Source organism: Equus asinus, chromosome 8, assembly GCF_041296235.1.
Source record: "Equus asinus isolate D_3611 breed Donkey chromosome 8, EquAss-T2T_v2, whole genome shotgun sequence".
NCBI lineage: Eukaryota > Metazoa > Chordata > Mammalia > Perissodactyla > Equidae > Equus > Equus asinus.
In genome coordinates this window covers 96,869,520-96,891,419 of record NC_091797.1, presented here as the reverse complement: position 1 = coordinate 96,891,419, position 21,900 = coordinate 96,869,520, and positions in this window count along the sequence as shown.

Here is a 21,900-nt window from a genome sequence, read left to right as displayed (position 1 = left end):
TCACATCACAGCCTCTGGCTTCAGTGTCCTCGTCTGTAACATGGAACAACGACACCCCCTCACAGCCTTGTGGGCTTCAAGAGGAGGAAGGACTGCATACCTGAACGGCAAACTGAGGGCGAAGATGATTATTACACTTTAGTATTTTGAAATATTTCTTTAATTTTCTGTTCTCGTTACTCCCAAAGTTCTTTCAACATAATTTAGAACTTGCATTGTGCTTTACGTTTTAGAAAACACTGCCAGATATAGGAAGGAACTAGACATCACAGACCATCCCACCCTCCCTGAGTGAACCCACACGGTCATTTGAAGAGAGGTGGGGACATCTCATACCCCTCATTGTCATCACCTGTTTGTCCCAGGCTGGTCCCCATGGCAGGCAGGGGGAAACACTGTCACAGCTGCAAACACTCAAGAAGATGGTCACTTCTGGCCACTCTTTTTGCAGGTGGGGAAACCGAGGCCAATGACTTACCAAAGGTGTGGCACTTTAGTTTCAGATCTACCTGGCAGCCATGGGGAAGAACAATTCTGGATGTTGTGCTGAAGCCCCAGCCAGCTGTTGCCAGAGCTGTTCTCAGAGGTGGCAAATGGTTTCGTCACCATGGGCTGAGGCGAAAAACAAATGCCCCCGTCCACTCAGAGTTGCTTGGCTCTTGGGGACAAGAGGACATTTGCCAACGTCACACAAGGTGGATATATCTGCCTGAATGCCGACACATCGATTTACCCAGGGAGGGGAAGGAGAGACCCTCCTCTCGTGGGCGACCCGCATCTTCAGTGTCTAATTCACCCAGGAGACCAAACCCGAAGGCAGCCTGCTGAGTGTCAGCTGGGGGCGTCATGAGATGGACCATCCCTCCACCACTGGCCGTGCACTGGCGTAGTCGTCAGAATGCTGGTGGGGGCACGTGCTGAAGACGCTCCGGTGTTTGCCGAGTCCCGGTGTCTTGCGTCTGCACGTAGCTGTCAGTCACCCAGCGTTGCGCGGCTGCCTCCTCCGCCCGCTGAGGTCTAGCGCGCCCTCTGGTGGCGGCCTGCACACATCTGAAAGGCTCTTAGGACGTCTCCCCAGCTGAGGAGGGTGTTGTCGGCTCTTAAGGCCTGCTTCCCTTTGCCACCATCCTTAGCCAGGCTAGCTCCTCTTCCCGCTAGAGATACCCGGAAGCACCTCTGTTTTTCCCCTCTGGGCCTCACTTAGGCCCTCCAGCTCCGGGAAGCCCTGGAGTGAGAGAGCGGGTCCCAAGCAGCCAAGCAGTAATGTGCTCCCTACGTAATCCTCATACCACCTCATTTCTCGGAAGAGGGAGTGGCACCTCATGTGGTTCTGGATGGATCTTCTCCCAAGACCACAGGCACCCTCAAAAGGAAAGAGCTGTCCTGGTTTGTGGTGGGAGTGGCAAGGGGGCACAGTTCCCCTCCTGGAGGCTGGTGGGACTTTATCTGAGAATTATAAATAAGGCCGGAAGCCTCTCCCTCCTATTGCTGCCCGTCCCAGAGTTTCCTTCCTCTCTGCCCATCTTCCTTTCTTCCTGACTGAGCCCTGGAGGGGAGGGGCCCGCAGGTTTCACTGGTCACCGTGTCCCCCACCAGGCTGTGAAGTAGGCCCTCCACCAAGCATCTGCTGTGTGAATAAGCAACTTTCTCCTGCCCATTCTGTGTATCAGCAATGCTTCTCAGCCCTCTTTCTATCGCCTGCCCTTTTCTCCAGACTTCTGATCTCAAGCCCGGAATCAGAGGCAGCCGCCTCCTCTCCTTGTGCACCAGTCCCCCCAAGTCCTGCCCCTAATATTGCTTGATGCCACCTCCTCTGCTCATTTGATTGCTCCCGCCTGGGGCTGCTGCCACCATCACTGGTTCACTGCACAGCCCCTCCCTGGCCTCCCACCTCCTGCCTGGCTTCCCCTCCGGCCTTTCTGCCCTCAGTAGCCAGAGTGATAGGTCTAGTCTGCAGTCTGATGGGGTCACTCCCTTCCTCAGACACCCCTATTGGTTTCCATGGAAGCCCACAGGCCCTTGTGATCTGCCACCCGTGCCCCACCCAGGCCCTTCGTGCTCCAGACACACTGAGCTCCCATGTTCCTCTGGCAGGAAGGGCATCCCTTGGGGGCCACCCTCTCCCATCCACAGAAAGAGCATGGGCTAAAGAGGGAGAGGCTTCCAGGGTTAGCTATGCTGAGAAGGCCAGGCACTCCCACGCCCCTCCCCAGCCTTGTGCTGTATTCTGGGTGTTAGGTGCAGTTGAACCAGGGAAGAAGACCAAGCTCAGGGTCAGGGCCAGCACTTGGGTTGTTGGTGCAAATAACCCACTATCAATCTACAAATCAAAATTGAGGTGAGTTTATTATGAGCCAGGTTTAAGGAGTATAGCCTGCGACCTTCCTTCCCCAAGAAAGGAAGGGCACCAAAGAAGTAGGGTGTACAGAGTGGTCATATACCGTCTTGGAACAAAAAGCATACATCACATATGATAGGAATGTCACTTTTACAATAGTCATGAGATTACTTTGCTGGCACAGCAGTTCAGTGGTCACAAGGTGAGCACAGCAAGCTAGTAATTAATCCTTAGTTCCAAGAAGGAGATGCTTGTCCTTAAGGAAGTGCCCATATCGGGGGAAGCTACACCCCTATCTTTAAGGGCACCATTCTTGTCTTTGGGACATTGTAAATGTTTAAAGCAAGTGCACAATGCATGCTCAACAGGCCACATCAGGCCCTTTTGGAAGAAAGAGTTCAGGCCCAACTAGTTTTAAGCCAAATGGCTTCCTCCTGTACTCCAATACGTCCTACTGCTTTCCATTTATATATCAGGTTAGTGGAGAAAGAGAAGAGAGAGAGGGTCCAAGATAGGTGACTGCTGTCTTCTTATGTCTCACTGTTATCCTTTCACATCATCTTAACACCTGGCATAGTCACCATATCCTAAAAGGTACTGCCCAAAGACCGTGACTATGGTTTTGCCTGAGCCCTTATACTCCACAGCCCAACTCCCGACCAGGACACCCCAGCCGCAGGCAGATCCTCGCTATGGCTGAAGTTCATCTCGCCCTTGGTTTCTTCCCTGATTAATGGGAGCTGGGGCCCAGCAGGAGTTTTGAGGGCAGCCTGGTTCATAGAAGAGCAAAATGGAATGAGTGGGAGTCAGTTTCAAGATTGAAACTGGAGACCCTGTCATTTCATGTTCTCAGGCACTGACATGAGAGAATGCTGGCAGGAGCCTGTTTCCCCACAGTACTCGTGGAAAGAGGGGCGAAAGGGGGGAGAAGAAGAGAATCAACCAATCTGGAGACAAAGCGGGGGAACAGGCCGGAGAACAGCTGGGTCTCCTTGTCTGAGACCTGTACACAGTCTCTGAGGGTGTCCGTATATGACATGGGGTGGGAGGCCACCATGGGGCGCTGTGAGCCTGGCCAGGGCAGAGACCCAGAGCAGGACCCACCCCCTGCCTGGTGCTCACTGGCCTGGAGCACATCCACCAGCGGCCTCCCGCCTGCCACGCTGGCCCCAGGAGCAGATCCCGTGTCTCCTTCTCTTCCCCTTTGCCCAGCCATTCTGCAGGCCTGAAGCCCAGACCTGGGGGAGCTCACCTCCAGCTGTGGGGCCCCAGGAGCCAAGCTTGGGGATCCTTCTGCTTGATGCCTGGGGGCTACCTGACTTTTACACATCTCTGCCTGTAATCCATGGAATGAGAGCACCATGAATGAGAACGTGTGGAGGCTTGAACAAGACAGTTAACGAACAACCTCACAGCCATCTGTGGAGCAGCACGTGCTCCAGGTGCAGAACACACAATCTTTTCAATCACACATGGAACAAACCACTTTGTGGTGCCCCTTTTCCCCCCGGCCAGGATTCCCGGGCCTGTGACTCCACCAGCAAAAACACACGTCCCATCCATGCTACTTCAGGCTCTGTTAGTTTAGAGGTTTTAGTTTCCAAGAGAAAAATGAATGCTTCCTCCAGGGACACAAAGAGGCCACCCCCTTGGCCACCTAGGCATCTCGTGCCAGTGAACAACAGGCATGGGGCGATCGGCCTGACTTTCAGGGGCCTGGGGTGCCAGGTGCTGCACAGTGGGGGCTGGGAGGAGTGTGTCTGGAACCCTGAGAGCCTCGAGTCCCTCAGTTAATGCAAGCTACACCACCTCCTTCAGGTAGGGGCGCGCATGGCCAAGCCCCTTGGGAGTGAAGGTTTGGGTCACCCCACCAGACAAGGAACCCTAACCAGCCGAGGTGCTTGAGGGCAAAGTGTAGAGAATGGGCAGTGGAAGCAATAAACACCAGCTACGACCACGTGAGCAGGCATGGAAGAGGACTGTAGTAGTTACTGTGTTTCCTCCTTGTTTCTACATGAATATATTGGCATTTATAGTAACAATTTCTCCCCCTCTTTATTTTCCTACAATCGAACACAAGATGTGTTAATAGTGGGTAACCTGCTATTTTGGTGCCTAAGTTATCAAAGGGATGTGTATGTGTGTGTTGACAAAGATTATTGGCTTGACCAAACTTTAGTCATGCTGCTGAACTTCTAGGCCCGTCTATACACCTCCTTATAAAATCTAGTTTTAGCAAGAGCTCTCTGGAGTCAGTTTAACCAGGAACCCCACCCTGGTATCCGACGGTTCCTCGTCCTCCGTGGTCCCCCAGGTGATGTCTGACTCCTTGTCTGACTCCTGGCCTGCCTTCAACAAGGAAGCCTGAGGGTGGTGTAGCTAGAACCCCCCCACCTTGATGTTTCCTCACAGTTATTTTCCATCCACTGCCCCCGCCCTGCACCTTGGCTGTCAGCCCCCCCCCCCCCCCACCGCCCCAGGCTGTGCTGGGAGTGGAGCCCAGTTCCACACTGAGGTCTCTCTTCCCAACTTTCCGTAGTTCCTGAATAAAATCTGTTTTTACAGCTTTAACTTCTGTCTAGCCCTGGTTTTTCTGTGTGTGGGGGGGGCGGGGCGGAGAGAGAGAGTCAGGCAGCAGAGGAATGAACATCACCTACCTACATTGACTCTCGCTCACAGACACCTACACACACACCCCTGCACACACTCCCTCAGACAGGCCCTTCCTCCACCCCTCGCGCCCCGTCCGAAAACTCTGTTTCACTCTCAAGCCAGGGTAGGAGCCTTCTATACACGAAGAACCTCAGGCCAAGGAGGGGATCGCGGGAGGGCAGGCCGGGAGCCGCGGCAGCGGGGCGGGGCCAGCGAAGACGCGCAGCTTGCTGGGCGGGGTCGAGGGGGATATCTTGAGTTCCAAGACCCCAGGCCCCAACCCCAGAAACCAGGCCGCACTGCCCTCAACTGAGGGGCTACCTGGAAGGGCCCTCATATGGGCACACCCGTGGTCCAGCTTTTGCCGATTGTGAGTCCCTGGGCACACCTGGCAGAGGCTCGGAGGGCGGGAACCCTGGGTAGCCCCGTGGGGATCCCTGCCATCTCTGATCGCCCCGCCCCATCCCGTCCTCCTTCAACTGCCCCCTCGCCCTGCCCTAGCAATCCCGCCCCTGCTCCGGGCCGCCTCACCCTCCCCGGCCGCCACGGGTCTCTGTCCTCTCACTAGAAGCGCAGAGAGAGGCTCCAGCGCGCAGACCCGGAGGAGTGGGGACAGGACAGCGGGGCGGGCTTAGGGATCTCCGAGTGACGCCACGGGGACATTGAGGCTCAGGCCCCAGGGTCGCACTACGCAGGGACTGAGTGGGGACCAGGGTGGTGGGGTATACTGACCGCCGAGTGACGCGCGTGGACTTTGCCTGAGTTCTCACTTAATGCCACGAGGAGATGCACACCGCTGGGGACCGCAGCATCTGAGCGTCAATGGTCCCAGGCATGGTGCAGACCTGGGGAATGGGGCTGTGGCCTGTCGCTGGGCTGTGAAAGTCCAGCTGCTCTGCAGAGCCTGCTGCAGCTCACAATAAACCCAACATAGATGTCCTGTGTCCCCGCTGTCCCAGGTCGGGGTGTGTGCCCTCCAGAAGCGCTGGTGTGTGCACGGGGCACACGCAGGAGTTCCCTGGGTCATGTTTGTGAAAGAAGAACCAGAACTGCTCAAATGTCCATCCATCTGGCCGGGCCGGTACCGTGCTGTCTCTTCACATGCTGAGCCATCTAGCTCTTTCTGTCTGACTAGTTGGATCCTAGCCGCAGAGATACCTATGTAGGAGGTGAGAAGGAGCATGGTGTGTTGACATGATGTTGTCTAGGTACATTTAAAAACTTAGAACAAAACGAAGGTGCTCAGCATGATGTGCAAGGCCCCCAGGGTCTGGCTGGCCCCTCTCCTGCCCCAATCCCCCTTCCTTGGATCCGCCACACTGGCCTCCTTGCTGTTCCTGCAACTTGTCAGGCACATCCCAGGGCCTTTGCACTTGCTGTTCCTCCTGCCAGGAGCACTCTTGCCCAGGCACCTCCCCAGTTTGTCTCCTCACATCATTCAGGGGTGGCCTCTCTTGAGCATTAGTCTAAACCAAGAGTTGTCACTCTCTCCCCTCTTTACCCCTTACTTTCCCTAAAGAACTCATCACACCATATGCCATAGCATAATGTGGTGTTTGTCCTGGCCTGTGTCACCCACTGGAACTTTGCTCCAGGACCTGGTCTCTGAGGTCCCTGCTGAGTCCCCAGGGCCTAAAGCAGCTCTGGGTTTCAGAGCTGATCAGTGGTTGTGTGTGGAATGAATGGTGCTCGGTTTCTTCCGGGGAAGGAGGGAGCGCATGGGACTGGGGCGGGGGGACAAGGGGCGTCCAGCACGACCGGTTGTTTTTCTTCTCTTCGTAAAGGTGTCTGAGCTAATTGACTGCAGGTTAGCATTTTGCTTCCATGTGGTGAGCGTGTCGAGTCTATGTCAGTGTTCTTGGCATTTTTGTGTTTCTGGAAAGCCCAGCCCTCTCCTCTTGACACCCTTCCATCTGGCCCGGAGGAGACCTGTCTTGGAAACTCTCTGGTCTGGAAATTCCTCTCCCCCAAGGGGCCTTCTTCCCTCCTGGCTGGCTGTGCACGCTGCATGTGAGGGAGGTGGGGGTACAAGACCCCCAGCTCCTCTGCCCCAGCCCCTCCCCTGGGAGCTGGAATGAACTGGAATCTGGGTGCCCAGGCCACGTCGGAGGGGGCGAGAGCACTGGCCCTGGAGTTGGGGGGCCAGGGCTCCACCACTAACCCGCAGTGTGATCTTGGCCAGGTCACATCCCTGCTGTGAAAGGCGACCAGACCTGTGCAGCCGGGAGTTCCCACAGACACTGCTGGGCTCGTTCCTTGCACGACTGTGACCTGTTAGAGATGACACAACAGCCGCCGCTACACAGCACTGTCCGCTGGAGCCTTGGTGTGTGCACATGTGTGCGTGTGAATGTACTGAGTGTGAATGTATGTGAACACGTGTGAGCGTGAGCGTGTGTGAGCATGTATGGGCGTGTGTGCGTGTGAATGCGAGTGTGTGCGCGTGGGGGCGGCACTGTACAGGGATACTTGGGCTATGCTGACCAGGAATGCAGCAGGGACATCTCCGTGTGGTCTATGGAGGACAGTCAGGTGACGGCAGTGACGTCCTTGTGCAGGTGGCACCCCTGCTCGGTGCATGGTGACCACTTGGCTGGGCTCCCAGCCACTTGGCTGTCCTGCTCCTGGGTCAGCTCCTGACAGGCCAGAGCCCCAGTCCCCAGGCGTGGCCCTGAGGCCCCTCGGGCACGGGGAGAGCTCTGGGGTAGGGCCTGGCCCCTCAGAAGGGACCTGGGTCTGGGGTGAGTGTGGAGTGTGGGGCAATGGGATCACTCTGCTCCTGAGGCCTGGTGGTGGGGGGGACAGCTTCTCCTCTCAGACATTGTGTATTCTTCACGTTCATGACAAATGAGCGCCAGCTGCTTCAGCTCCACAGCCCAGAGGTGATGCTCAGTCTTAGGGTGCAGGTCACGGGGCTGGAGCCAGGCGGAGAGGGGGCACCCTTGGGCCAAGGGCATGCAAGCGCCATGTGTTGGGGAGAACACTAGGCCTTGAGTCTGGCGGCCAGGCTTACCGTGTGACCCGGGGCAAGTCCTTTACCCACTGTGGGCCTCAGTTTTTCCTGTGTAAGCTGAGTGGGTGAGACCTGCTCTCTATTGCCCCTTTTGGGATCCCCAGTGACCCCACCAGCCCCCTCTGGCTCCTGGGGCAGCTAGGCTGGGCAGCCGCGACCCCTGATGGGTCTGACAGCTCAGGCTCTGAAACCACAGCCAGGAGGTGGGGGCACTAGGCCCTGCCACTGGAGGAGCTGGGGCTGGAGGTCTCCTCTCTAACCCCCGCATCAAGGGCACCTGTGCCAGGAAGGCCAGACTAGGGTCTCTGACCTCAGAAACTAAGGGGCTAGCTATTATTCAGGGAAGAGGGGACAAAATCCCCTCCTTGGACCTCATTGTGGGGACCACCAACAGGGCCTCTCATGTCCTCCCACAGCCCCATGTGTGCAGACCTCACAGACCCAAGCCCACAGCCCACTGACCTGGGGCCCCATCCCCAGCCCCCCACTCCCAGCTCTCACACCCTCCCAGCGCCCCCAGAGCAGCCAGAGGCCGAGCTCACAGCCCTGAGCCTTCTCCTCCCACGGGGGGCTCTGTGTTGCCAGGAAGGGGCACAGGGCAACTGTGTGTGGGGGAGTCCAAGGCCTCCCTGAGGAGGGGGCTTCCTGCCTGCCTCAGGCCACTTCGTGGTGGGTGCTCCAGGGAGCTGGGAAGAGGCCTCGGGGCCCCTCTCTGCCCCCTGCCTCAGAGCAGAGCTGGGGTGGGGTGGGACAGGTGGGAGGGCAGTGTCCATGGGCCCTTCTCTGTCTGTGCCCGTGCCGTCTCTTCCTTAGGATCCAGGGGGTCCTCCGGGCTCTGAGGGGTGGGGGGTGGTGCATGCTGCCTTTCTGGAAGTCGGTCTGTAACGTGCTTCCAAAGCCTTAGTCAGGCACAACCTTTGGTCCCTACCAAACCTAAGTCAGTGGTGGGACCCATGCACAGGGATGGAGGCCAGGGTGGTGGCTGCGTCCTGGGGTGGGACCTAGAGGGGCTACGGGAGTGTCATTAGAGCTGCACGTTCATGAGTGTGATGCACACCCAGGATACCCATGCCCGCATGGGTGTGTTGTTCAGTGACAAAAGGAAAAACGCTCTGCCTACCTATCATCTATCTATCTATCTATCTATCTGTCTCTCTACCATTTATCCATCTACCTACCCACCTATCATCCATCTGTCTATCTCTCATCTATCATGTGTCTGTTGTCTATGTCAAAGGCAAGGACAAGTCTGGAAGGACACACACCAGACACAATCAGCACAGATCTCAGGCTGTGCTGGAAACTTTTATTCTTTATACTTTTTTCTGTTTTACTTTTAAAGAATCTTTGTATCTTTGTATTTCTTTGCATAATGAAGAAAAAATTAAGCTTCTCCATTTTTGGAAACAAAACACATGGAAACGATGTGTTGCACAGTGACAGGGCCCTGGAGAAACCCTCAAACCCTCAGTTGGGGCTCCAGACGGTGTCGGTGGGCCCTGCTCTGGGGCAGACGTGCCGACTGTCTGCCAGCCCCGCACACAGCGAGGTGCCTTCCTCCTCGTGAGCAGGGACCGGTGTCAGAGACGCGTGTCGAGAGAAAGAAAACACACGGGCTAACTTAACCTATACGAAGTGTGAAAGCAGGCAGAACTGAAAATAGTTGCTTTAAGGGCACAGACAGAGGAGACAAAACTGAAGAAAAGTAAAGAGACGATGAACTCAGGGGCTGCTGAGGTCCCGGCCACGTTCTCAGCCTGGGCAGCTAATCGACGGGGAGTTCCCGTCACACAGCATTCCCCATTTTAAAACAAACGAGTCAGTTACCTAGTACATTCACAGTGTCATGCAAATATCACCACTATTATTATTACTTTTAAAACCTTACAGATGCATTTTACTTATTTATTTTGTGGTGGTTACAGTTTACAGTTAAAATAGGATTAAAATAGAAGGAGATCCATGAAAATATTAGAGACGGCTCTTCTGGGTGGGGTACGAGGGGCACAGTATTTTTCTCCTGTGTGTTTTTCTGTACTTTTCACGTTGTTTACAGTGAGCTGTTATTGTTTTTAAACTAAAGACCAAGACCACGCAACTCTATCTTAAGAGGAACTCGGAAAACAAACAAGGTGATTCTCGCTTACGCTGGGCCGACACCTGTGTCCTCGTAGCTTATCTTCACCCTGTTGTCTCCACCTGGGCCTGGAGTTCGGGGGCCCCGGAGTACCTGCACATCTCTGCCAGGGGGGCCCCCAAAACAGGAGCGAAATCTCCCCCAGGCCTGGATCCCTCCCTCCTGTGTTAGCCGCTCCAGATCCTCTGGCCGACTCCAAACCATGGAAGGTACACCCAGAGAGAACCCTAATGTGAACTAGGGCTTGTGGGTGGTGGTGACGTCAGTACAGGTCCATCAGTGGTAACAAACGCGCCTCTCTGCGGGGGGATTGATAACGAGGGAGGCTGTGCAAGTGTGGGAGCAGGGGGCTTATGGGAAATCTCTGTGCCTTCCTCTCAAGTTTGCTGTGAACCGAAAGCTTTCCTCCAAAATAAAGTGTTTAAAAATATCAATTAACCATGGATGTGTGGTTTTATTTCTGGACTCTCAATTCTATCGCATTGATCCCTATGTCTATCCTAGTGCCAGTGCCACATTGTTTTGGTTACTGTAGCTTTTAGTAAGCTTTGAAATTGGGCAGTGTGATTCCTTCAACTTTGTTCTTTTTCAAGATATTTTTGGCTATGCAGGGTCCCTTGCATTTCCATATGAATTTTAGGATCAGCTTTTCCATTTCTATAATGGACAAGGCCTTTGGGATTTTGATAGAGGTTGTGTCAAATCTGTAGATCACTTTGAGAGGTATTGCCATCTTAATAATGGTGTGTCTTCCAATCCATGAACACGTGAGGTATCTTTTCATTTATTTAGATTGCCTGTAAGTTCTTCCAGCAGGGGCCGGCCCCATGCCCGAGTGGTTAAGTTCACACGCTCTGCTTCTGTGGCCCGGGGCTTTGTAGGTTCGGATCCCTGGCATGGGCATGGCACCACTCGTCAGGCAACGCTAAGACAGCGTCCCACACAGCACAACCAGAGGCACCCACAACTAGAATATACAACTACGCACTGGGGGGCTTTGAGGAGAAGAAGAAGAAGAAAAGAAGATTGGCAACAGATGTTAGCTCAGGTGCCAATCATTTAGAAAAAATGTTCTTTCAGCAAAGCTTTGTTGTTTTCAGTGCACAAATCTTACACCTCCTTGGTTAGATTTATTCCTAAGTATTTTATTCTTTTCGATGTTATTGTAAATGTAATTGCTTTCTTAATTTCCTTTTTCAGATTATGCATTTTTAGTGTATAGGAATACAAATAATTTTTCTGAGTTGATCTTGTATCCTGCAACTTTGACAAATTTGTTTACTAGCTTTAATAGTTTTTTTGTGGGTTCTTCAGGATTTTCTACTTATAAGATCATGTCATCTGAGAAAAAAGATAGTTTTATTTCTTCATTTCCAACCTGGATACTTTTTATTTATTTTTATTTCTTTTCTTGCCTAATTTCTCCAGATAGAACTTCCAGTATAACATTAAATAGAAGTGGTGAGGACAGACATCCTTTTCTTGTTCTTGATCTTAGCTTTATTCTTTTACCATTGAGTACAATACTAGCTGTGAATATTTCAAAAATGCCCTTTATTATGTTGATAAAATTCTCTTCTATTCCTACTTTGTTGAATGGTTTTCCATCATGAAATGATGTTGGATTTTGTCAAGTGCTTTTTCCGCATCAACTGAAATGACCGTGTGTGGTTTTTTTCCTTTAATTAATGTGATGTATTACATTGACTGATTTTCATATGTTGAACAATCCTTGCATTTCTGGAATAAATCATACTTTGTCATGATGTATAATCCTCTGAATGTGCTGCTGGATTTGGTTTGCTAGTATTTTGTTAAGCATTTTGATATTTATATTCTGATAAGAGACATTGGTTATTTTCTTATGATGGCTTTATCTAAATTTGGTGTCACAGTAATGCTGGACTCATAGAATGAGTTAGGAAATGTTTATATGTTTCTGATGTTTTTGAGAACAGGTGGAAAAGGATTGGTGTTAATTCTTCTTTAAATGTTTGGTAGAATTCCCCATGGAGCCATCTGGTCCTGACCTTTTCTTTGTTGGAAGTTTTTGATTACTTATTCAATCTCTTGTTATGAGTCTATTCAGATATTTATCTTGACTCGGTTTTGGTAGTTTGTGTGTTTCTAGGAATTTTTTATTTCATTTAGATAATCTAATTTGTTGGCATACAATTGTTCATAGTATTATCTCATAATCTTTATTTCTGCATGGTCTGTAGTAATGTCTCAAATTTCACTTCTGATTTTAGTAATTTGAGACTCTCGCTTTTCTTCTTGGTCACTCTAGCTAAAGATTTGTCAAATTGTTGATCTTTTCAAAGAACCAACTTTTGGTTTTGTTGATTTTTTCCAATTCTTTCTCTATTTTCCATTTATCTCTACTCTAATTTTTGTTATTTTCTTCCTTCTGCTTACTTTGAGTCTAGCACTTCTTTCTGTAGTTCCTTAAAGTGTATAGTTACACTACACATTTGGGATCTTTCTTCTTCTTTTTAAAAAATTGTGGCAAAAAAACACGTAACATAAAATTTTCCATCTTCACCATTTTCATGTGCACAGTTCAGTAGTGTTACGTATTTTCACAATGTTCTGCAGCAGATCTCCAGAAATTTTTAATTTTGGAAAATTGAACCTCTATACCCATTAAACAACTCACCATCCCCCTCAGCCCCTGGTAACTACCATTCTACTTTCTGTTTCTATGAATTTGACAACTTTAGATATCTCACATAAGTAGAATTATGTAGTATTTGTCATTTTGTGACTGACTTATTTCACTTAGCATAATGTCCTCAAGGATCGTCCACGTTGTAGCATATTGCAGAATTTCCTTCCTTTTTAAGATTGAATAATATTCTGCTGTATGTATATATCACATTTTCTTTTTTATGAGTTTTCTCCATTGCTTTTCTACTTTTTATTTTTCTTACTGAAAGAATTTAGCTTTTATATTCTTCACTTGCAAATCCTTGGTAAAAACAAATATGAAACTGACTATTCTTCTGTATACTTAGTGCTAATAAATGACTCTACAATTATTACCAAATTGTTTTCACATCTCTGTTATTTCTTACTGGTTCTTTTGGTCTTTTGTGATTAGATCTATTTCTTTCTTTCTTTTTATTGTGGCAACATTGCTTTATGACATTATATACATTTCAGGTGTACATCATTATATTTCGATTCCCGTGTAGATTACATCATATTCACCACCCAGGACTAACTACTGTCCATCACCACACACATGTGCATAATCACCCCTTTCACCCTCCTCCCACCCCTTCCCAGCAATCCAGTCTCTGTCTTTATGTGTTCATTTGTTGTTGTTTTTATCTTCTACTTATGAGTGGGATCATATGGTATTTGACTTTCTCCCACTGACTTAGCATAGCATAATACCCTCAAGGTCCATCCATGTTGTCACAAATGGCCGGATTTCATCATTTCTTACAGCTGACCCTTGTGTATAAATACCGCATCTTCTTTATCCATTTATCCCTTGATGAGCACTTAGGTTGCTTCCAAGTCTTGGCTACTGTGAATAATGCTGCAATGAAGATAGGGGTGCATGTATCTTTACACATTTGTGTTTTCATGTTCTTTGGATAAATACCCAGCAGTGGAATAGCTGGATCATATGGTAGTTCTATTCTTAATTTTTTGAGGAATCTCCATACTACTTTCCATAGTGGCTGCACCAGTTTGCACTCCCACCAGCCGTGTATGAGAGTTCCCTTCTCTCCACAGCCTCTCCAACATTTCTTGATTCCTGTCTTGTTAATTATAGCCATTCTGACCGGACTGAGATATCTTATTGTAGTTTTGAGTTGCATTTCCCTGATGGTTAATGATGTTGAAGATTCTTTCATGTGCCTGTTGGTCATCTGTATATCTTCTCTGGAGAAATGTATGTTCGGATCTTTTGCCCATTTTTTTTTTTTTTGAGGAATATTAGCCCTGAGCTAACATCTGCTGCCAATCCTCCTCTCTTTGTTGAGGAAGACTGGCCCTTAGCTAACATCCGTGCCCATCTTCCTCTACTTTATATGTGGGACGCCTGCCACAGCATGGCTTGCCAAGCAGCGCCATGTCCACACCCGGGATCCTAACCAGCAAACCCCAGGCCGCCGAAGCAGAACGTGCGAACTTAATCGCTGCGCCACCAGGCTGGTCCCTGCCCATTTTTTAATTGGGTTGTTAGTTTTGTTGTTGTTGAGATGTATGGGTTCTTTGTATACTTTGGATATTAATCCCTTATCAGATATATGTTTTGAAAATATCTTCTTTCATTTGTTAGCTGTCTTTTCATTTTGATAGTTTCCTTTGCTTTGCAGAAGATTTTTAGTTGGATGCAGTCCCATTTGTTTATTTTTTCTATTGTTTCCCTTGCCTGGCCAGACATGGTACTTGAAAATATGCTGATAAAACCAATGTTAAAGAGTGTACTGCCTATGTTTTCTTCTAGAAGTTTCATGTCTTAAATTCAAGTCTTTAATTCATTTAGAGTTAATTTTTGTTTATGGTGTAGGATAATGATCTACTTTCGTCCTTTTGCATGTGACTGTCCAGTTTTCCCAACACCGTTTATTGAAGAGAATTTCATTTCTCCATTGTATGTTCTTGGCTCCCTTGTCAAAAGTTAGATGTCCATAGATGTGTGGGTTTACTTCTGGGCTCTCAATTCTGTTCCATTGATCTGTGTGTCTGTTTTTGTGCTAGTAACATGCTGTTTTGGTTACTATGGCTTTGTAGTGTATTTTGAAATCAGGGAATGTGATACCTTCAGCTTTGTTCTTTTTTCTCAGGATTCCTTTGGCTATTTGGGGTCTTTTGTTGTTCCATATAAATTTTAGGATTCTTAGTTCTATTTCTGTGAAAAATGTTGTTGGAACTTTGTGAGAGATTGCATTGAATCTGTAGATTGCTTAAGGAAGTATGGACATTTTAACTATGTTAATTCTTCCAGTCCAAGAGCACAGAATATCTTTCCATTTCTTTGCGTCTTCTTCAATTTCTTTATACAATGTATTGTAGTTTTCAGTGTACAGATCTTTCACCTCTTTGGTTAAGTTTATTCATAGGTATTTGATTATTTTTGTTGCAATTATACGTGGGATTGTATTCTTAATTTCTCTTTCTTCTCCTTCATTGTTAGTGTATAGAAACACAACTCATTTTTGTATGTTGATTTTGTACCCTGCAACTTTACCATATTCATTTATTATTTATAAAAGGTTTTTAGTGGATTCTTTAGGGTTTTCTATATATAAAATCATGTCATCTGCAAATAGTAACAGTTTCACTTCTTCCTTTCCATTTGGATAACTTTTATTTCTTTTTCTTGCCTGATTGCTCTAGCTAGGACTTCCAATACTGTGTTAAATGAGAGTGGTGAAAGCGGGCATCTTTTTCTGGTTCCTGTTCTTAGAGGGATAACTTTCAGTTTTTCTCCATTGAGAATGATATTAGTGGTGGGTTTGTCATATATGGCTTTATTATGTTGAGGTACTTTCCTTCTATACCCATTTTATTCAGAGTTTTTATCATAAATGAATGCTGTATCTTGTCAAATACTTTCTCTGCATTGATATGATCATGTGATTTTTATTCCTCATTTTGTTAATGTGGTGTATCACATTGATTGATTTGCAGATGTTGAACCATCCCTGCATCCCTGGAATAAATCCCACTTGATCATGGTGGATGATCTTTTTAATGTATTGTTGTATTTGATTTGTTAGTATTTTGTTGAGGATTTTTGCATCAATGTTGATCAGTGATATTAGCCTGTAATTTTCTTTATTTGTGTTGTCCTTCTCTGGTTTTGGTATCAGAATAATGTTGGCTTCATAGAATGAGTTAGGAAGCCTCCCCTCCTCTTCAACTTTTTGGAGGAGTTTGAGAAGGATAGGTATCAAGTCTTCTTTGAATGTTTGGTAGAATTCACCAGAGAAGCCATTGGGTCCTGGAGTTTTATTTCTTGGAAGGTTTTTGATTACTGTCTTGATCTCCTTATTGGTGACTGGTCTATTCAAATTCTCTATTTATTCTTGATTCAGTTTTGGAAGACTGTATGATTCTAAGAATTTATCCATTTTTTCTAGATTATCCAATTTGTTGGCCTATAGCTTTTCATTGTATTCTCTTATAACCTCTTGTATTTCTGAGGTGTCCGTTGTAATTCTCCTCTTTCATTTCTTTTTTCTTTTTCTGCTTTTTCTCTCCAAGTCCCCCTAGTCTATAGCTGTATATTTTAGTTGTGGGTTCTTCTAGTTGTGGCATGTGGGACGCTACCTCAGCATGGCCTGACAAGTGGTGCCATGTCCGCGTGCAGGATCTGAACCAGCAAAACCCTGGGCTGCCAAAGCAGAGCGCATGAATTTTACCACTCAGCCACAGGGCCGGCCCTCCTCTTTCATTTCTGACTTTATTTATTTGAGCCTTCTCTCTTTTTTTCTTGGTGAGTCTAGCTAAAGTTTCGTCAATTTTGTTTATCTTTTCAAAGAACCAACTCCTGGTTTCATTGATTTTTTTATATTGTTTTTTAAGTCTCTAATTAATTTCTTTCTGCTCTGATTTTTATTATTTCCTTCCTTCTATTGATTCTGGGCTTTGTTCTGCTTTTTTTCCAGTTCCTTTAGGTGCACTGTTAGATGTTTACTTGAGATTTTTCTTGTTTGTTGGGATAGGTCTGTATTGCTATAAACTTCCCTCTTAGAACTGCTTTTGTTGTATCCCATAAATTTTGGCATGTCATATTTTCATTTTCATTTGTCTCCAGGTATTTTTTGATTTCTCCTTTGATTTCTTCATTAAATTAATTGTTTAATAGTATTTTGTTTAATCTCCACATATTTGTGACTTTTCTGATTCTCTTCCTGTAGCTGATTTCTAGTTTCATACCTTTGTGGTCAGAAAAGATGATGGTATTATTTCAGTCTTCTTAAATTTATTGAGACTTGTTTTGTGGCCTAATATGTGATCAATCCTGGAGAATGTTCTATGTGCATTTGAAAAGAATGTGTATAACGTGGTTTTTGGATGGAATGTTCTGTATATACCTACTAAGTCCACCTGGCCTAATGTGTCATTTGAGGCCAATGCTTCTGTATTGATCTTCTGTTTGGGTGACCTATCCATTGGTGTAAGTGGAGTGTTAAAATCCCCTACTATTGTCGTGTTGCTATTTCTCCTTTTATGTCTGTTAATAATTGCTTTATATATTTAGGTGCGCCTATGTTGGGTGCACAGATATTTACAAGTATTATGTCCTCTTGTTGGATTGTTCCCTTTATCATCACGTAGTGCCCTTCTTTGTCTCTTGTTACAGTTTTTGTTTTAAAGCCTATTTTGTCTGATATAAGTATTACTACCCCCACTTTCTTTTCATTGCCATTTGCACGGAGTATCTTTTTCCATCCTTTTGCTTTCAGTATGTGAATGTCTTTAGGTCTGAAGTGTGTCTCTTGTATGCAGCATATATATGGATCTTGTTTTTTTATCCAATCAGCCACTATATGCTTTTTGATTGGAGCATTTAGTTCATTGACATTTAAAGTAGCTATTGATAAGAATGTACTTATTGCCATTTTGTTTCTTTTTTTCTGTGTGTTTTAGTAGTTCTTCTCTGTTCCTTTCTTCTTCTCTTGGTCTCTTCCCTTGTTGTTCGATGGCTTTCTTTAGTATTATGTTTGGGTTCCTTCTCTTAATTTTTTATGTACTTATCATAGGTTTCTGTTTTGTCATTACCATGAGGTTCATATATAATAACCAATGTATATAGCAATCTGTATTAAGTTGATGGCCTCTTAGGTTTGATCTCTTGCTAAAAGCTCTTCTCTTTTACTCCCCTCCTCCCACATTTTATGTCTTTGATATCAGATCTAACCTCTTTGTGTGTGTGTGTATCCGTTACCCTTTCATCATGGAAATAAGTAATTTTAGTACTTTTGTTTTTTGACCTTCATATTATCTTCATAGGTCTGCTACCTTTACTGTATTTTTGCCCTCATCAGTGATTTTGTTGCCTTTTTGGGGGGATAATTTTCTTATTCCTATTTGTGGTCTTCTCTTTCCCACTTAAATAAGTCCCTTTAGCATTTCTTTTAAAACTGGTTTCTTGGTGAAAAACTTCTTTAATTTTTGCTTGTCTGGAAATTCTTTATCTCTCCTTCCATTCTGAATGATAACCTTGCCAGGTAGAGTATTCTTGGCAGTAGTTTTTTTTCCTTCCAGCACTTTAAATGTATCATGCCACTCCTTTCTAGCCTGTCATGTTTCTGGTAAGAAGTCAGTTGATAGCCTTCTGGGGTTTCCTTTGTATGTTGCTTGTTGCCTTTCTCTTTTGGCTTTTGGGATTCTCTCTTTATCTTTAATTCTTGACATTTTAATTATAATGTGTCTTGGTGTGGGCCTCTTTGGGTTTATCTTGTTTGGTGTCCTTCGTGCTTCCTGTACCTGGATATCTGTTTCCTTCCTTAAGTTAGGAAAGTTTTCAGCTATTATTTCTTCAAATAGATTCTCTGCCCCTTAGTCTCTCTCTTCTCCTTCTGGACACCTATAATATGAATGTTAGCATGCTTGATGTTGTCCCAGAGATCCCTTAGACTGTTCTTCTTCTTTTTAATTCTTTTTTCTTTTATCTGTTCAGCTTGGGTGATTTCCTCTAGTCTTTTGTTCAGTTCACTGATCCACTCTTCTGTATCATCTACTCTACTATTGAGTCCCTCTAGTGAGTTTTTCATTTCTGGTATTGTATTCTTCATTTCTGATTGGTTCTTTTTCATATCTTCCAGTTCTTTGTTGACATTCTCGTGGAGTTCATCCATTCTTCTCTCAAGATCAGTGAGCATCCTTATGAATCTTTATTTGAACTCTTTGTCAGATAGATCGTTTATTTCTGTTTCATTTAGTTCTTTTTCTGGGGTTTTTGTCCTGTTCCCTTACTTGGAATGTTTTCCTTCACTTCCTCATTTTGGCTGTTTCTATGTGCTCATATCTATGTATTGGTTGGGTCGGCTACATCACCTGATCTTGGAGAGGTGGCTTTATGTAAGAGATGCCTTATGAGGCCCAGCAGTGTGCTTCCCTCTCATCACCAGTTCCAAATATTCCAGGAGTGACCCCTGTGTGGGCTACATGTGTCCTGTTGTGGCAGGGTTGCTCTTGCTGCAGGTGCCCAGGGAGGCTAGGCTGTCCCCCGGCCATCTGGTTGTAATTCTCAGCTGTGTGTGGCTGCTACAGACCCTTCAGTCACTTTACTGGGCAGGGGGAGTCCTAGCACAGTTGGTTGCAAGGTCTAATACCATATTCCTGTTGTAGTTTTTCTGTAAAGTGAGTAGGGCCCTGTGTGACTGGTCGCCAGGCTCAGGGGCTTACAATTACTGTAGGCCTCCAGCCTGCAAGGCTCTCGTCAGCTCTCTCAGGATTGAAGCTGAGTGGGGCTGGCCCCAGGCACATGAGCACCCAATTGTTTCAGCCTTTGGAAGGTGGGGCTGATCTCCTATGTAGCTGTTTGAGAAGTACAAGTCTTCTGCAGGTGACAAGCCCCACTGCCCACAGGGCCACAAACACTGTCAACACCGTCCTGCCCTGTGTGTGTGCCCCACCCCTCTGAAGTGGACCCAGTTGCCCCACTGCAGAGGCCCTACACACTCCACCAATGCCCCATACACTCCACCTGCTCCTTGTGCATGCCCTGCCCTACAGAGGCAGACCCATTCACCCAGCTGCAGAGGATCCAGGCACCTGGTATATTCAGGCCCACAAGCTGCCTGAGGGCTTGCCACTGGAGGGGCCAGTCCATAGGGTGGGCTTCCTGCCCTGGCTGAGCTGGATTAAATTGGTGCTCTAGTGGGTGGGGCAGATCCTGGGCTAACAGGCCAGGGGAAGAACTCCAATGGCATCTGCCAGCGTCTGTTGACACAGACGTGCACTAGGTCACAATAATGGCTGCTGCCAATGTCTCAGTCACTGGAGAGGTCTCACCTCTCACCAAGATGCACCCAGAGCCTATCAGGTGAGTCTTTTCACCAAAGGACTGTGTGCTTTTCTTTCTGGTGATTTTAGGTTGTTTTCCAAAACAAGTGAATTTGTGCATGGGTCCTTTAAGAGCTGGCTTTTTTCCCCATGTGTCCGATAGCTTTTCTGGGGGTATTCCCTGTTGTAGTTAATAGCCAGCAAAGCCAAATATTATGACACTCATCTCAGCTGTGCTGAGTCCAAAGGATGCTTATAGTGATAACACTCCCCAGCTCAGGTACCCCACTCCTCCACGGAAGGCTGTGTACCTTAGGATTGCTCCCACCTGGCCATGAAGCACCGCAGCTTGTGAAGGTGGCATTTTTCCCCTCCAGAAAGGAATTTCTGCCTCTTACACCTTAGTCAGGACTGTCCCTTGTTGTAGGATTTCTTTTTACACAGTTTTCAGTTATCTCTCAGGGGTAATTGTTCCCAAAGTAGTCATAAATTTGTTGTGTCTGTGGGAGGAGGTGAGTTCAGAGTGTGACTATGCTGCCATCTTGACACCTCTCCTCTATCACATTTTCTGCATCCATTCATCTATTGATGGACACTTGAATTGCTTCCACCTCTTGGCTAATGTGAATAATGCTGCTATGAACATAGATGTGCTAAAATCTATTCTAGTCTCTGCTTTTAGCTCTTTTGTGTATATACCTGGACGTAGAATTGCTGGATCATATGGTAATTCTATGCTTAATTTTTTGAGGAACTGCTATACTGTCTTCTGCAGAAGCTGCACCATTTTACATTTCCACCAGGAATGCACAAGTTTTCCAATTTATCCACGTTTGCCAATATTTTTTATTTTCCATTTTTAAAATTTATAGCCATTCTAATGGATGGGAAGTGGTATCTCATTGTGGTTTTGCTTTCCATTTCCATGATGACTAGTGCTATATGACTAGTGACATATAGCATATTTTCATGTGCTTATTGGCCATTTTATATCTTCTCTGGAAAAATGTCTATTCCTTTGTTCATTTTTTTAATCAGCTTTTTTGTGTTGTTCAGTTGTAAGAGTTCTTTATATATTCTGCATATTAATGCCTTACCAAATATATAATTTACAATTTGTTTCCCACTTCAGGGATTACTTTTTCACTCATTTGATGTATCATTTGATGCACAGAAGTTTTTAAGTTTGATGTAGATCTATTTGTCTATTTTTACCTGTCCTTTTGGTGGCACATCGAAGAAATCATTGCCAAATCCAATGTCATGAAGCTTCCCCTAAGTTTTCTTTTGAGAGTCTGGGTCTTACGTTTAAGTCTCAGATCCGTTTTGTATATAGTGTATATGTATATGGTGTAAGACAAGGGTCCATCTTCATTCTTTTGCATGTGGATATCCAGTTTTCTCAGCACCATTTGTTGAAGAGACTGTCTTTTCCCCACTGAGTAGTCTTGGCACCTTTGTTGAAGAGTATTTGATCTTTATGTGAAGGTTTACTTCTGGGCCCTCTGTTGTATTTGCTTGGTTTATATTTCTGTCTTTATGCCAGTACCACACTGTTTTGATTACTGTAGCTTCAAGAATCTTTCTTTTTTTAATGTAGGCAATTATATCACATTTCCTTCTGAGCACTGCTTTCACAGAATGGTATGTTATGTTTTTATTTTCATTCATCTCCAAGTATTTTCTAATATCACTTGTAATTTTTCCTTTGACCCATTGATCATTTAGGAGTATGTTGTTTAGTTTCCACAAGTCTATGTATTCACCAAATTTCCTTCT